This window comes from Neovison vison, chromosome 5 (assembly GCF_020171115.1).
Source record: "Neovison vison isolate M4711 chromosome 5, ASM_NN_V1, whole genome shotgun sequence".
NCBI classification, from domain to species: domain Eukaryota; kingdom Metazoa; phylum Chordata; class Mammalia; order Carnivora; family Mustelidae; genus Neogale; species Neogale vison.
Window position 1 is genome coordinate 103,370,451 of NC_058095.1, and position 6,000 is coordinate 103,376,450.

Sequence of the window (6,000 nt, forward strand, 5' to 3'; positions counted from 1 at the left end):
CATATGACCAGAATAAGGAAGGAACAGATCACTGAAAGAAGGAAAATGAGGGGATGCTATTTGCGGGAGAAGAGTAAAGATATGCCGCATAGAAATAAACACAGACATCGCCCTCCCAGCAGTGAATGAGTAAGTTCTAGCACCTTCCACAGATGCTACAGTCACACTTCAAAGAAATACAAGAATGTGTACATATTCACAAAGACAGATCTTGCCTTATGCCATAAGTTACTTAATAGTCGTTTGCAACTGAACTCTTAAATAAATTTTTTACATATAATTTAAATACAGTAAAATGTGTTCATCTTGGTAGTGTTCACTTTACTGAATTTTGATTAATTCATTTTACACACCTGTATGACCACCACCAAATCCAAGATATAGAACGTTTCTATCTCTAAGAAAAGTGCCCTAGTGCCTAGCTGTAGTCAATCCAGTGATTCCACACTCCTTCATGACAGCTCCAGGCAAATACTGATCTGGTTTTTTGATTGTGTAGGTTTTTGGTTTTGGGGGGTTTTGTTTTTGTTTTTGTTTTTGTTTTTGTTTTTTTGGTCATTATAGATTAGGTTGGTCATTTCTAGAACTTCAGGTATATGAAATCATCTAGGATGTACTCCTTTGTGTCTGCTTCTTTCACTCCACAGAACATTTTTTAAATTCATGTGTGTTATATGTATTAGTAATTCAACCCTTTTTATTGCTGTTATATGTATATACCACAATTTGTTACCCATTTACTAGTTGAGGAGCATCTGGGTTGTTTCCCATAAACAGTTGTTTCTAGTAAAGCTGCCATGAATGTTTGTTGAGAATTGAATTGTGTCCCCCCAAAAGATACGCTGATGTTCTAAACCCTGAAAGCTGTGAATGTAATCTTGTTTGAAAATAGCGTGTTTGTGTTGGTGGGAATGCAAGTTGGTGCAGCCTCTTTGGAGAACAGTGTGGCGATTCCTCAAGAAATTAAAAATAGAGCTTCCCTACGACCCTGCAATTGCACTCCTGGGTATTTACCCCAAAGATACAGATGTCGTGAAAAGAAGGGCCATCTGTACCCCAATGTTTATAGCAGCAATGGCCACAGTCGCCAAACTATGGAAAGAACCAAGATGCCCTTCAACGGATGAGTGGATAAGGAAGATGTGGTCCATATACACTATGGAGTATTATGCCTCCATCAGAAAGGACGAATATCCAACTTTTGTAGCAACATGGACGGGACTGGAAGAGATTATGCTGAGTGAAATCAGTCAAGCAGAGAGAGTCAATTATCATATGGTTTCACTCATTTGTGGAGCATAACCAATAGCATGGAGGACAAGGGGCGTTAGAGAGGAGTAGGGAATTTGGGTAAATTGGAAGGGGAGATGAACCATGAGAGACTATGGACTCTGAAAAACAGTCTGAGGGGTTTGAAGTGGCGGGGGGGTGGGAGGTTGGGGTACCAGGTGGTGGGTATTATAGAGGGCACAGCTTGCATGGAGCACTGGGTGTGGTGAAAAAATAATGAATACTGTTTTTCTGAAAATAAATAAATTGGGGAAAAAAAAAAAAAAGAAAGAAAATAGCGTGTTTGCAGATGTAATCAAGTTAAAATGAGGTCGTTAGGGTGGGCCCTAATCCAATATGGATGTCTTTATAAGAAAGAAAAGATACAGACACAGAGACACAGAAGGTGAAGCCCATGTAATGACAGAGGCAGAGACTGAAGAGACACGTCTACAAGTCAAAAATTGCCAAGGACTCCTGGCAACACCAGAAGCTAAGAGAAAGTCATGGACCAGATTCTCTCTCGGAAACTTCAGAGAGAGCATGGCTCTGTCAACACCCTGATTTTGGACTTCTAGGGCTTAAAACTATGAGAGAATAAATTTCTGTTGCTTAAGTCACCTGGTTTGTGATAATTTGTTACAAAAACTCTAGGAAACTAAGACAACATTCAAGTACAAGTCTTCATACGAACACATGTTTTCATTTCTCTTGCACAGATACCCAGAAGTGGGATTGCCAGGATGTATGGTATGTTTAATTTTACAAGAAATGACCAATGTGTTTTCCAAAGTAGCAGTAAATTTTACCTTCCGGCTAGCAACATACAAAAATTACAGCTGCTCCGTATCATCATGAAGTCTTGGTATTATCTGTCATCTTAATTTTCCATTATGGGTTTAATTTGCATTTCTTTGATGACTATTGATGTTGAACATCTTTTCATGTACTTGTTGGCCATTTGTATATGTTCTTTGTGAAGTGTGTCTTTAAATATTTTGCCCATATTCTTGAGTACAATTTCTTTATCAGATGTGTGTTTTGCATGTATTTTCTCCCAGCCTGTTGCTTGCTTTTCATGATCTTAAAGGTATTATTTTGAAAAGCAGTTTTCATTTTGATAGAGTTCATTTCATCAAATTTTTATTTTACAGTGTGTGGGTTTGGTGTCCTAAGAAATCTTTGCATACCCAAGGTCTTACAACAATTTTATCCCATCTTTTCTCCCAGAAGTTTAATCGTTTTAGATTTCCCATTTAGGTCTGTGACTTATTTTTATTTCATTTGCTGTGCATCATGTAAGTGTCAACATTCATTTTTTTTTCCTCATGGACATCTAGTTATTGAAACAAGTTAGCTTAGTGTCTGGCAAAAATCGGTTGGCTGTCTATGTCTGTGTCTGTGGTTTCCGGAGTCTGACTCTGTCTCACTGACCTATATATCTCTCCATACACCAACACCACCTACCCCAAATACTTGAACTTTATAGTAAATCTTAGAGTCAGGCTGCACAGTTCCTCTCATTTTGTTATTTTTCAAAAGTGCATTGAAATTTGTGTTTGTTCTTTATGTCTATTTCTCTTTCCCTTAGTAATATATGCACACGAAGGGGTTTCATTGAGAAGTAAGTCTTCCTCCCTCCATCACTAGGTCCCAAGACTGCCAAGTCTCCTCCCCAGAAGAGGCCACTTTTATAATTTCTTATTATTTTCTTTTTCAGAGACTACTGTAACTGATTTTTTAAAAATTGAGCCAAATTTTACTATTTAAAGAAATGTCAATTACAGACAAATTTGAAAGGGAAAAAATAATGCCCTCATTTTACTTTCTGTATCAGTCCAAATTTCAAGTGTGCTTGCCTCAAGCAAGGCCAATCAATATTGGAAGGATTCAAACTTTGCTAAGGATGTACTTAATTTTATCCACCCAGAAAAGAAGAGCAGGGACATTTGTGTGAATCACCCACTCGCCTTAATTCTGTTAGAGTTATTTAAATATGCTGCTTATTTTTAGCTTAATTGCAGGATAATTATATAACACCAAGTAATCAGAGCTTGGTAACACCAACAAATTGATCTTTAAGACATCTTAGAGGCCTAGTTAAGAATCATCTGAATGTGTGACTCAGAGGTCACCCACCGCAGATCAAGACATTGCAAAGCTACAATCTGTATAGATAGAATTTAACTCAACAAACCTTTATCAGTTGTCACACAAGTACAAAATCTTATAATACGAGATGTGAAGGGATACAAGACAAACCAAACCCTTCCAGTGCCCTGCAGAAATTCAAAAACTAGAAGGGGATGCAGGAGTGTGCATAAGCACCTCTGACGCAACGAAAAGTTCTAACACTGAGGTTCCAATAAAAGGCACTGGAAACATGGAGAAGGCACATTCTGGAAACTAGATAATCATACCATTTAAACTCTTCCTGAATTCAAAACACGCTGACCTTCTCATTTTAGGATGACATCTAAGCAGTGCATAGTTCTCCAGACTTGTGTTTCATCCTTATTATATCTCATTCTTACTAAGAGGAATTATTTTAACTCTGAATTAGGTCAATGGTTCTTCAGAGAATATAAGTATATGAAAAGAGAAGGTGATGTTAGGAACTAAACAAATCCCTAAGCTTGCCTTGTTGATCACATTTAATTACTCTTCTGGGAACATGAAACGAAAGTAATAAAGTTCTCCTTCTTCTGGTAACATCAAAAATGGATTTAGTGATTTGCTTTCCTTAGAGGGAGAGAGAAAAGCAGTGAGTACTGCCCAGCCCAAGAAGATATGGAGAAGAAAATTCCTTGCTTCCTTTAAAACTTGGCATTGCGAACAAAACAAAACAAAAACTTGGCATTTCCTCTGGATTCTCAGGAAACCAGGAACACAAAAGCACAAAGAAAACTGTACCTGAGAACTCATATGCCTGATTCAGAGAAAAGCAAGACATTGGTTATGGGTAAAGTGTGTAGGTTTAGGGACATTAATTACCCAGAATTTCTTGTTGTTTGTATGTGTCACTAACACTCAGTGATTGATGTGTGTGTTGTAAAATATTTTTCATTAAAACTTCTTATAATTTAGGGTTTTTATAATTTCATGTCTTCCCGATAGTCTAAGGTATCCTTAGAAACCCCAAGAAAGGAGAGCATGTTATATTAAACACAGTACTCTGAGGAAATAAGTGAGAAAGCGTTCAGTGAAAAATGCTACATTTGTTTGTGTATATCTTGGTGACATCATTAATTTCTGAATAATGCATTTGCCCCCCCCACAAGGATCACCAAAGTCAGAGTTGTGAAGGCAGATTCAGTATTTCACAGATAAGCTCATTGACTAAGTAAGTAGAGGACTAGTGACATGCTGTTAAAACTGGGTCACATGGCTATAAGTAGAAGTTAGAAATAACCCTCCTGGAAGATTGGGAGTGGACAGTGTTTACGGAGATGTGAAAGGAAAGGTGTCCAAGCTTCTCTAACGGTAGCAGTCAGATCCTTGGTGTCTCTTTTGAACAGACAATTAGAATTCCTGGTTTAATATATGGGGAAACCCTGAAGAAGTCTCATGGCCATTCCTCCTTTGTTAACAAAGAAACTTCTACCCAGATAAACATTATATTATTAGTGTATTCTCAGGTAGCCCTATCGATATCTGGAATATGAAGGCCACTGAATGTTCACTTACCTTTAAATACCCAGGCAGCACTGCAAGGTCAGATACCACAGTCAGCAGTATGATCCCGCTTCCTAAAAACCCAGAACACTTGGTGGTGTGCCACAGATCAAATACAGGAGTTGTCCTGAATAGGTAGGACCAGGTCATCAGAAGCTTCAGCTCTGGTAAGAGAGAAGGTGGGGATTTTGTCAGCCGAGCCCTCTCTCCCTGTGGTGACTGGACCTATAGTGCAGGCGAGGACTCTGGGCTCTCCTACCTCAGCACAGTCACTGGCAAGCCAGAGAGAGCTCTGACAATCCACGAGAAGGAAGTGACTGGTATAACCCTTCACCTTCGTCAGAATGCGATTGCTACCTACAGCGAAGATGGGCTCCAAAAGCTCCGGAAATCCTAATTCCACTTTTCTATTAAAACTCACTTGAAAGCATGTACTTAAATGAAGATATATATTCATGTACTCTTTTCTTTTTTTCTTTTTTTTTAGGCTACCTTTTCTAAGCAATTGTCTGAATTAGGCATAAGAACGATTTTGTGAAAACTCATGTTCCCTTGTTTTATATATATTTTAAGGCCTTCATTTATCTCTTTCTAATTGGGACAGTTACTTAATGTTTTCAGTAGTCTTCTAGGTGGAGAGTGAAATACTGCTGTTTCTAGAAAAAAAAAATTGTACTACTTTATTTGAAATGGTGATTAAAACATGCTTCTTGCAGTGAAGCTTGTGAAAAAAAAAAAAAGAAAGATAAACAAGAAAGGAGAGGAAAGAAAAGAAAAGAAAGGGGGAAAAAGGAAAGAAAAGACACAACCCTCCTGGTATTCCCATGATTTGGCTCTTGTATCAGTATTAGTTAGGAATGCCTTCAGCTGCAAATAACAAAAAAACGCAATTAACAATGGTTGAAATAAATATGGACCTCTTTTTTCTAATAGAAACTTCAAGCACCTAAGCTCATCCTGTCTTTTCCTTCTACCACCTCTAACACCTTTGGTATGTTGACTTTTCCTCATCATAATTATCACTGGTCACAAAATGGCTGCAGAAGCTCCAGGCCT

General features: G+C 38.0%; 1 pseudogene; it reads left to right on the plus strand.

The window, feature by feature from the left end:
* LOC122907437 overlaps positions 1 to 5,341 on the plus strand; it is a 123,321-nt pseudogene extending 117,980 nt beyond the window's left edge.
* The last annotated feature ends 659 nt before the right edge of the window (positions 5,342 to 6,000 follow it).